Raw genomic sequence first — 12,208 nt, forward strand, 5'->3', positions numbered from 1 at the left:
CAGTGGCCCAATAGATAGATAAATTTACGCTATTGGAAAGTAGCCTACTGGTTTTAGGCATTCACTGCATTTAGTTTAACCTCTAGGTATCTTGTTGCGTGTTTTAATTCTGATTCTTGCTGCTTTACTCTATTCATTTTATCAGTATGTTTTTGTGTTGTGCCATCGTTGCTGAACAGGTTGTGTTAACCTGTTTTAGCCACCTTGATAAAGTCAGTCGTGCTGACTGACGAAACGTCGGAAATACAAAAGCTAGTTATCATCTTTAACATCACGAGGTAATCTAGTAAATAGTCACCAGAAGAACGCAAATTAATTTTATTACCAAATGCCTGGTGAACAGTCTCTCCAGGCCCGTAGCCAGACATTTTAAAGGGGGGGTTCCCAAATCCAAAAATATGGACCTTTTGAAAACGCTTTCTTCTTGGTGTGTCCACAAGCAAGCAAAAACATAAGAAGCGGCAGTACATGTACCAACAAACAAAACAAACTTCAAATTGTCAATTATAAAAAACCAAAATAAATAAATACCGGTACAAACAATTTTCACATTAACAATAGCACATCTACAGTGGAACCGACAGGGGCGCCGGAAGCGGGGGGAAAAGGGCAGATGCCCTTATAAGGTCATGTAAGCTACTGCACAATTTGGAATATAACAATTTGCGCCACTGGTGGTCCACCTGGAATTTTTAGTGGTCCAAAGATAATTTTATTGGTTCACATAATGGACATCAATTGCCAATGGTCTATGGAATTTTTTTCTTAAAAAAATGGTTCATGGGACAATGGCACAAATACATGTAAGCTTCAGCGAATTTCACTGTAATTCAGCTTAAAGTATATCTCACACTATCCACTAAACCAGTGGTTTCCAACCTGGGGTCTGCGGACCCCCTTGGGGGTCCGTGAGAAAGCCTTTGGGGGTCCGTGATTACCTTGATGAATTTGGAAAAAAAACGAAAAGCGATTTTTTTACTTTCATTTCTCTCATTAAATTTGCTTACGTTGACAAAGTTTCGGCCTGGCACTTTGGGTCACCTTAATAATCAAATACTGCTGACATTTCTTGAACAATTCATTCATTTTCTTATTTGAGCGACTGTTTAACCTAATATTTGCCGCAGGAGTCATAGCGGCAATGCAATGTGACACAGTAGCCTACAGTAGTTGAGTAGCATAATTATTACAATAGTCAATAGTGTGTTAATTGAGTTTCAGGCAAAATTTAGGTAGGGGTCCGCAGAATTAGTAATTTGTCTAAAGAGGTCTGTGACAACAAAAAGGTTGGGAATTAGTAGGCCTACTGCACTAAAGCAATACGCGTCCACAATTCCGTTGCCTGTTCTCACGTCAACTATCTTTTATCACGAGAACTGTATTCATACTGTAAGATTTTATCAATAGAATTATCCAGAAGGTAGAATACAAGAAAGATTAACTATTACGTAAACTCTGTAACCGAAAAAATACGAGTTTAACAACTTACGTCACATTCGCTAGCGCAAGACATTATGACGTAGCAATGATCAAAGTTTAAGACTTTACTATCCTACAATCAATCATTTTATTTTTCGCTTTTAACGGGGCCGGGACGAAAATGTTTTCAATCTTCCAGAAATCTCTTATTTAGAACTACCGTATCTGGAAGAGCTGACCCTGTGATCATATGATCATATGTACACTACACCTTCTCCAAAATGTGGACCTTTTCGGCTCAAGGGGGGGTTTCCGGGAACCCTGAGAACCCCCCCTGGCTACGGGCCTGGTCTCTCTCTGTTTTTATTACAATTAAGTTATTTATTTTCAGGAAAAATTTGAATTTATTACAGGGCCTTAGCCCATGGGCCTAACTACCGCCGGCACAGCGCTATAGCCTACTGCACGGGACCACTGAACGAAAGGACCTCGCATTGATAAATTTTACTTCAAAAATATTTGAGTTAACAACTAAAGTAGGTAGCCTAACCGTGTTATCATTTTATTTAGAATCTACGCTTATATTTTTTGTGCAGCATTTCCGTTTATTAATTGATGTTTTTGTCCTAGCTTACCCTATGCTTTTGGTCACTCCAGGTTTCTAGCCACTTAATGTTTGTGTTTGGTTCGGCTTCTTTTATTCTTATGAAACTAATATATTGACACAGAATGAGACAGCATAGGCCTATGTATTTTTGGCGGTTATTACTTTCTGTCGAAATAGGAATAATCAATAATCACATCACAAGTTTGCAACACACACGCATTCATTTTAAATTGGACTACAGCGCAAGTGGAATCCCCAATAGGCCTACTGACCAAATTCAGAAGCGTAGCTAGGTAATTTGAAAGGGGAAGGGGGTTGACGGCCGGCGAGCAAACACCCAGCGGCGGGGAGTCTGGAGGGCCTCCCCCAGAAAATTTTGAAAAATTACTTTGAATTTGGTGCATTCTGAGAGCATGTTCAACAAAAATTTGGGTACCGGTACCGGTATGAATATTAGCCTGCTGTGAAATGGTGCTGTCCGGTGGCATAGCAAAGGATATCGGTAGGCTACTTGCTTGTGAATCGAATTGAATTTTTTTCCATTGGAAATGACAAAAATTACTGCAATATCCTAGTAAATTGCGGGCCCCCTAATTTGCGGGCCCTGTGTGATCGCACGGTTTGCACACCCCAAAGACCGGCACTGCAGTAGGCTGCAATGTAGGCTAATGCAACATAGCCTACAGCATTTTTTCATCATCTTCTGCGGTTAAAAATAAACCATCAAGATTCAAGACCAAGTTCTGTTCATCAAACGAAAAGAACTAAATTCTTCTTCATGGTCGTGTGAGCCTCTGGAGCCGAGGGTCTATCCTTTTGCCACGCCAGATTCACGATGTTCCTGAACTACACTGGAAGGCTACCAGAGAGCAGCTAGTGTTTGGTATTATCATCCAAGATGTGTAGACCTTCCACTCTGTAAAGTGGCTTGAAATTGTACACATGTAGACCTACAGTCATTGATGACGTGGTTTGCGGACTTGTTCCTTGACACCACATTCACAGGAGGAAGAAGAGGTCATTCCCCATTGGTGCATGATTGAGTGGAAAAGTCCGACGCTCGTACGAAGACGGTTGAGGCACACCCACGCCTGTCATTGCAGTGTCAGGCCGATGAGGCGGCGAACTCAATTCACAAAGCAGAAATCATGCACGATGTCTGTTTCGTAGCTGGGTTCAGTTCAGTTTGTTTTTGTTTCCGACAATCAAAGCGACAACGAGAGATGCCAAGTGCCAACACAGCAAAGATTTAAAAAAGGTAGAAACGACAAAACGTAAACATCAAGACGTGCTTGAAAGTTGACACGGAAACAAATTAGGCTACCTTAATTAAAGCAATTTGGCACTGCTGTCGGGAGAAATCATGACTGGTCGGGAAACAATACGAAAAGTGGGCCTAGAAAAAGCAATTTTCAGCAAAAATACAAGTAGCGAATTTGTATCATGTATATTTTCCAAATTTAATGAATCTATCCCTTCAGGGTAACAGTAATAGTCTGGGTTCAGTAATAAGCTCGCGTTGTATCAGCAAAATTTAGCTAGACGAGAATTTTTCCAAATCTCAAGCTTGCATCAACTTGATAGCCTACCAGTTAGAGACATATCTGATGTTGATGTAACTTATAGAGACGTACAGCAATCATCTTCAAGAAGTAGGCTACACAAAGACATGGTAGTTCGATTCCAGGATGTATTCCAGTTAGAAATCCCTGACTGGATAACCGACCCATTCTGCGATATTTCCGAACATGGAATTCTTAAGAAGGAACTGATAGCCTAACATTGCACCAGCGATTTTGCACTCAAGCCGAAGTTCAATATATCGCATCAATCGTTCTGGCTACAGAACCAAATCAAAGAGAAATACCCTCACGTGAAGAATCGGGTCAAAATTTTTATCATATAGCCTCTCTCAGCTCATACTTGGTGGAGCGTGCTTTCAGTGCCGTGACAACTGACAACGCTTCTGGATAACAAAAGAAACCGTCTTGACGAGGAGACTTAAGATTGTTCCTATCCAAACTGGAAGGAACCCAATATCAAGAGGCTCATCTTTCTTATTAGAGTTAGACTTTAACCTAAGTTGTAATGAATGGAAAATAACTTTGGTGTTACTTTTTGTCGAAGGGGCGTTTGATACTCTGTTTGTTGTCGTCCAGGGGGGCGCTATTAAAAAAAGTTTGAAAAACGCTGATATAGACTCTATGTGATACAAAAAAAGGATCCACAATAAGCCTATGTATAAATCACAAGTAATTCTGTACAGTGGCGCAGCCAAGGGGGGGGGGGGGGGGGGGTTTGGGGGTTACAACCCCCCCTTTGGCACGCGTGTGACGTCACGATATTGAGAATGATGCTTTCAGTCTAAAATAAATTGCCTAATTTTAAACAAAACTGCATTAAAAGAGCGAGTTTTGCCAATACCAAACATCTCAGCCAGGAATTAGCAACAAGAAAACACAGAGACTTAGCTTTATTTTCGAAAAATGCCGAAGAAAACATGATCTTATCCTTTTGCTATGCCACCGGACAGCACCATTTTACAGGAATATTCATACCCACATTTTTGTTGAAAATGCTCTCAGAATGCACCAAATTCAAAGTAATTTTTCAAATTTTTTTGGGGGAGGCCCCCCAGACCCCCGCCGCTAGGTTGTCAAAACCCCCCCTTTCAAAATTCCTGGCTACGCTACTGATTCTGTAGCCTACATATTTTAATTCAAAACGTAGAAATTCATCATTTATTCATCTTCGTGGTGGGGGGGTTAAAAAAATCATGAGACCATTCTAAACGTAACCAACATTGAGTTCATGAAAGTAAGAAAAGTAGCTCAGGCAGGACTGGGTTTAGCTGACGGGGGGCTCGGGGCACTTTTAGATCGGGGGGCCCCTCGTGCAATTTTTTTTTCGCGTGCAAAACCACCTCTACGTCCACAGTAGCATTAATCCAGCACTGCACGGTAATTTGCAGAAACTTCAAAGGCTGAAAGAAAAAACAAAACAAAATACAAAATCACATTTTTTCCACGTCGGGGGCCCTTCAAAAGGGGGGCCCGGGGCACCTGCACCCCTGCCCCCCCTAAATCCGGGCCTGAGCTCAGGCCTATGACAGGTCACAATACGTAGACTTGTAATTGTGCTGATGATTAAGTGGTTGAAAAAGCTTGACAAACATTAGCGTAGGCGTTTGTTTTTGTTACAATTTTGTTGGTTAAGTGGCAGTGGGCAATGTAAATATGCAATGTAAATCATGAATGCAATCCTCTGTCCAATGTCCATCCAAAATTTGGCTGGTCTTTCCTGTGGAGTACGATCAGAAGACGTTTTTCATTTGAATTACGTTAAAATTGCATTTTGTACAGCAAAGAGGCATTTTAAATACTTTTACAGTGTTTTGCTTTTACTTTGCGGCAGAAAACGGTCAAAGATGATAAAAATATTTATGAAGACTACAAACCCAGTGATTAATTATAATTGTTATTTATTTATCAAACAAAAGAAAATTTTGACGTAGGTTGTGTCTTGTTTGAAACACCCCTGAATGAAAGCGCTCAGTTTATCTTAAAATAGACGCTTTTTACGTAATCCCACGCATTTTGTTTCTTGCCGCTTTCTACCCTGTGTGGGTAGACTACAATTCCCTGCATTGGCATTTCATATTTCTTTTCAGTGCATAGTGGTTTTCATAGAAGATGGCGCATTTAAATAAAGCCATTGTAAGCAGTAAAACAATAAAAAAATTCAAATATCAAGCTCAATTGGGGTGGGGCCTTGCCTAGTCTTTGATAGTTATCGAATTTTTGAGGGAATTTTTAGAAGTGTCTTATTTAAGAGGCGCGGGCCTTTTATTTGTAGGCTACCGAGCTACATTTATCCTCCCAACGGCCCTGGTGGCATGCAATGCTCACTGGTATAGTGAGCAGTTACTTTTGTGCTTACAGCCAAGAAGATCGTCACATTGCACATTACGAAACACGACAGACGCCTTGATGCGAGTGAGAGGCCTATCTTTTCATAATGGTGTTTCTTGAACCACATTTCTGAAAGAATCTTATGTAAATGAACGTTTCGACTGTGATTGTAAACCGCAGTGAACCGAGTACCGACAATAAATTGCACCCAAATATTCGTGAGTCACCTACTTTTTTCTCTGTTACGCTTAACTAGTGAGCCGTGAAAATTGTTGAGATAAATTCTTCACCTGTTTTCTCTCATTCGGGTAATTCAATTCAATTCAATTCAATTTATTTTTCTTTGTCAGAACGCAAAAAGAAATGATATTGTAAAAAAGAAATACAGTAACAAAACCAACAAAAGGAAAAGGTGGCAAAACCTTAATGGTTTAAGACGTGCATAAAAAGATCTAATATTGCGGTATTTGCATCGATAAGTATAGTTAAGCACGGCCACCAAACCTGATACTGTAAAACAAGTAGCCTAGATGAATTAGTTAAGAATCAGTCGCCTCCCCGTTGCGGGTTGTTTTCATAGTATGTGGTAACATGCTAACCGCTGGTACATCAGATTCGAAGTCAGATTATTTTCTCAACATTTCATAAAACTTTACTTCCAAGAGTGAGGACAGATCGATTCAAATATCCATAAATTAGGCTACGATAGCATTAGCACAGTTGCAAATTCAAAACTCAAGAGATTCAAAAGTTGACAAGTGAGATTTGTTTTGAAACAACAACGCTTTCATCAAGGGATACTGAATTCAAGCTCAATTGTTTGTTTAAGCTTATTTTGAGGAAACGTTAAATCACCTGCAAAGTGATTTGTTACTAAATTAAGCAGATAGTTGGGCTGTTGGCTATTGGGATAAACAGAGAAGTGTCAAAAGAAATGCAAAACATATTAGCATGGAGGCTGGTCACAAATGAAGCTATCTTCCAACCATCATTTCCACAACTTGATATCTAATAACAAAGACAGATAGCCTACTCCAGGTCATAAACTGTCCAGGTGTAGCCTAAATAATGAAATAGCCTTATGTGTAGAATAAATAGTAATAAATCATTTCAAAAGTTTGAAAAACATATCAGAGGTAGGCTATATTGCATAAAACCGAAATTTAACTCGTGGGTTACAGAGAGGATCACTGTGCAATGTGCATAGGTTTTCGAGCCTCAACAATCTTAGTTTAAAATTTGGGAAAAGCAAACCTAATACTCGGACACGAGCTGGAACCGACAACGTTAACTGAAAATGCGGTAACTGTGTATATCACATTGTATAGTAGGTATTGTTTTTATGTACCTTCCTGCATAGCTTTGTCAAGCACATAAAATCAGCCAAGTTCGGAAACCTATATAATTTATCAATAAAGCTTCTGCCGTCATAAAGATGGCTTCTTCGATATCTTGAAAAACACATGTGAATGAAACATAAAAATTTACCACTGAAATAATTTTCTTTGCAATTTTGTCTTGAAAATAAAAGTGGCCTATCGTCTCTTCTGTGATCAGCTGCGTTAAAACGATGTAAAAACACAAGCTTCGCTTCATATTTGTGTTACTGGTAGCGAAAACTGAAAGAGCTTTTTGCTCTTATTGAAATAACAAAGTTAATCCGATATGCTTCATTTAACCCTATATTGCCCAGGTGGTGCTGAATCAGCACCTAGCACTTCAAATGTGTTGTCGCGGCTTAACCACTGGCTCCATACATCCAGATTTTTTTGACTTTTCCTAAATATCATCGAATTTTAGTGTGTGTAAATTTGGGCCTTCAATGTCTTATACTTTTCATGTAAACATATGCATTTTGAAATGCAATTGGTGAAATTTTGCTAAATTGCTCTTTCGGAGAAGACTGTGTGTTTCTTTATTGCTCAAGTGGAGCGTCGCGCTGGCTGAGAACTGTCTGAAAACAAAACCGCAAAAATGTCTGACTCATTTTCTGGTTGGCGGTTTCTGCTTTAGTGTTGTCAATCAAAGATTTGTGCTGAAGGAGAATTTTACTTCATACACAAACCTTTCATCCAATAACATCATAATGCTGCAGTAAACGTAACATCCCCAGGAAACGTTTAGAAACAGCGTGCAAAACCAAAGTAAATTTTCTTGGTAGATGTCAATTTTTTTTATCAAAACACTTGCTACTAATTTCATCGTTTGAACGCAACGCTGATCTTTAGTCAATTTGCTGAATAAAAAATCTTTTTGTTTGCTGTGAGACTCATAGCAATTGTAACTTATGACGTCACAATTCCTTGATCTTTAAACGCAATCTATGAATTCCTTTTCTAACAACAAAACTGTACATATTTATCTACTTTACCTTCAAAACAGGAAAGTGGCGGAAATGTTCATTCAAAAACGTCATATCACTGCAAACTTGAACTTTCTCTAGGAGCCTAAATGTTCAAAGGCCACTACAAAATGTATCCACATTTTCTGGACAGATCTCAATTTTTCATGAAAGTGCTTGGTGCGAGTTTCATCGTTTCAACGCAAATGCTGATTCGGTCAATCTACCAAGTCGGCAATTTCTTTTGTTTGCGTTTGTAGACAATGTAGTCCGCCCCGTTAGCTCAGTGGTTACGCGCCGGGCTCAAGATCACGCGGCGCTGGTTCGACTCTCGGGGTGTGCGTTTGAGCAACGCATTTCAGGACTGCTCTCCATTCAGCGGCACCTAATGAATGGAATAATTTCTCGGCAACAAGACTTCAACAATCGGAAAACTTCACTCTGCCAATCTCGGTAACCGGCCCTGCGTCAAGAGCCTCTACAAGTATGCGAACAAGTACCAGGAATAACCTATCAAGGCTTTGTCAGTCCGAGGATAAAGATTCAAAACCAAACCAAACCAAACGTTACGAGAGCGAACTTGTAGGCTCTGCCATACCTAGAAAAAAAACGAGTATTTACTCTAATAACGTACGGTTTTCGAAGTATTAGATCAGAACATTGATCACTCTTTGCTGTGTACGTGCTTGTTATTATTATTTTTTTGCATCGATCACCTGCTTTAGGTTACGTAACTCAAAGAAAATCATAATTTGTTGCCGTCTATAAAATAATCATAGTAAAATCTTCCAAATATTTTTAAACCTTTGTCAATATTTTTAAACCTTTCTCCCACTGATTAAACATTTATGTCAACGAAAAGACGACAACTTTTACATAAGTGCTGAGAAGGAAGCATTTGAAGTGAGCGTAAATACCTTCTTGTAAATCGCGGAGGGCTGACGCCTATATCCATTAGGAATGAAGCTACCCTCTTTTTCCTAAGCAGCGCCCAGACAGACATTTGCAGACGTTGAATCAAAGCCAAAAAGGATTAATTTGGTGGCTGGTCTTTCATGTTCATGTAAATATTTTTTTTTTAATTCACAATCAGGGTCTCATTTTATAAGTTATTTTGATAATTATAAATCCATTTATCGAATGTGGGCAACAATTTCTAACATCTTTTATGCCTTTAACTTTCTAAAGATTTAGATAACTAGGCTATACTTTAGAAAATAGACTGTATACATAGGTGACGTCAGCCGAGTGGCTTTTAGAGGGAAGCATAACTTCCAGTGGTGGGCACTAGTTACTTTCAAAGTAATTGAGTTACAGTTACTTCGCTCAAAAAGTAACTAGTTTCAGTTACAGTTACCGATTTTTTAAAAGTAACTTGTTACAGTTACTTTTCAAAGAAATGGATGTGTAGGCCTACTGACCTTCAACTACTCTTCTTTGCATGAAGTACAAGTTGAAAAATACATGATAAAGGGCAAGATGATACTTTGTTCGTAGCTGTTGTCTAACTACAAAACAGCGACCACTCTGCTAGCTGTCCACATGCTTCTAAAAATCCACAATTCAAGCCCAAAACGTCCGCCTACCAAATATAAAAAATAAAAAAATTATAAAACGACATGCCAAGGACACTCCGTACAGTAGGCCGTGTCAATACTTTCATACCGGTATCTAAAATGAGCGAAGAGGCACAACATCAATTTCCTTTCAGAAACAACAGCATTTCAAAATGTTGATCGCTAAGCCCAGCTCGCTTTGGCTTCAAAATGTCTTTTCCAAGGGCACAGAACATGGATTTACAGGGACGCAACATTTAGCCGAGTGGCTTTTAGAGCGAAGCATAACATCAGCCGGAACCATAAAGGCTACTAGAAAAGGGATTCCGACTGAAATTAGTAGTATAGAGAACCGGGAAAAGTTTTCCTATGAATTGTTTTGGGAAGCAAACCAAAAGATACTTAATCTCCATTCATACATAGTGGATACTAAAAGTACGGGCAAGCGCAATGTGTTGCTCCTATCGACCATGCAGCCATTACTGAGCGCAAAGGACGACGGAAAAAAAACAGCAATCTACAGTATAAGCTGTACGACTTCACTAAAGACGGTACAGACATAGGCGACCAGAGAATAGAATTTTACTCATGTGAGCCCAAATCTCGTCACTGGACAGTCACAGCATTTGCTTATTTGCTGGACACCTGCAGAATTAATGCTTCAACTATATTAGCTTCGAGTCAGCAAAACGACCCAAACAAAGTTTCCTCTTTTAATTTTGATTGGGACTTGGCGATGTCGTTAGTTCGACTGCAAATTGAGTCCCGTCCCTTGCGGGGTCTCTTGATGACAATACAACGAAAAATAGAAACGGTAATAAGGAAAAAAACGATACCACCAAGTTCATCGTCAGGTTTACTACCATTCAAATCTGAAAATCGGCGAAGATGTAAACAATGCTTACAAGAGGCTACTGGGGAAGTTGGTGCAAAGAAAAGAAAGCAGCTGCCGGCAAACCATGTAGTCAATGCCAAAGATGTGGCCACTCGGTATGCCAAATACATTCTATTAGATTGTGCCAAAGTTGTTTTTGTATTACACATGAGCTTTCGGACTAAATGTAAATGTCTGCAAAACCTTTTGTACCAAGCTAAAGGTTGAAAATTTGTTTGATTAGTAGGCCCAGGGATTCATGAGTAGGCCCACTGCCATTGCATTCCGATACAGCTTATCGTGTAGGCATACATAGCCTAATATGCTGCCATAAATTTGATCGTATTTTTTCAAGTGCAAACATTTCAGTTGTTTTTATATTGGTCATGATTGTATTGTAAACATCAATGCACTACAAACAATTTGGCTTGTTAGTGTAGGCTATATTTTTAGTGGTTAGTTATTGTCTTGTTGTTAGTTATCTTGCTGTTGCTGTTAGTGATTGTCTTCTTGTTAAACAGTGCTTATATTTTAGTGATTACTTACTTACATATTCTTTTACCAAGTGATATTCACTAGTCACCTTGTAACAAATTCTGATGATTGATATTAGGCTAATTTATTATTATCAACAATGAAAATCATCTGCGTTATACAGTATATCTGATCAATTTCACGCGAAAAGAGTTGCGAACAAGCCCAGGATCAACATTTTCGAATAGTTGACAATTAAATCTACTGTAGAACAGTCATGGCGAATCCAGAATATCGAATATGATTTAGTTCTATTAACTAAAGAAAAGTCAAACAAAAACAAAGACAAGGTTTGCTTTTTGGCAACACGTTATACCCAGCAGCAGTACAGAGGTATCACAGTGCTTTTCATATTTCCACCTCCTAAATATCACCACAATTTGATGACAGTTAGCTCTGCATTGGAAAATAACTTCTGCGTGGACTTCGCAATACAGGCGCTACACCAAAGTCGCTATGTTCAATCTGCCGCGAGTCTCAAGCAGGATTTTATTTTGTCGCCATTGGGCAGTTTGTTTCAATGCAAAGTAAAACAGGCATAAGTTACAATAGAAAATTTTAAATGCACAATATTATGAACTGCTTGTGCTGCATTGCAATACAAAATTTAATAATTTTCTGATCTTATTTTTGATTGAATAAATAAGAGCGGCTGGGCAATGAAATCGATGTATAGTTGCAGTGACGTTGCCGTTTTTATGAACATTTACCCAGCTACTAAAATAATGTCTTTTTAGTACTGAGAAAAAAGTCTACAGACATTGAATCAATGCAATTTTTTCTTGCCGGGAAGTGCTAGGCAAGTCGGCATGGACTTCAAAACTTATTTGAGCTTTATGCGTGCATTTTTTTAAAACTTCCGTGATGTTGCAAAAAATTCAACTGTTTTTTGCTATTCTGGCAATCCGTGACTGATAGCACATCAGACCAATATTGCTGTCGTTACAACGTTCAATAAAATCAAAA

Source organism: Aplidium turbinatum, chromosome 10 (genome assembly GCF_918807975.1).
Source record: "Aplidium turbinatum chromosome 10, kaAplTurb1.1, whole genome shotgun sequence".
Taxonomy (NCBI): domain Eukaryota; kingdom Metazoa; phylum Chordata; class Ascidiacea; order Aplousobranchia; family Polyclinidae; genus Aplidium; species Aplidium turbinatum.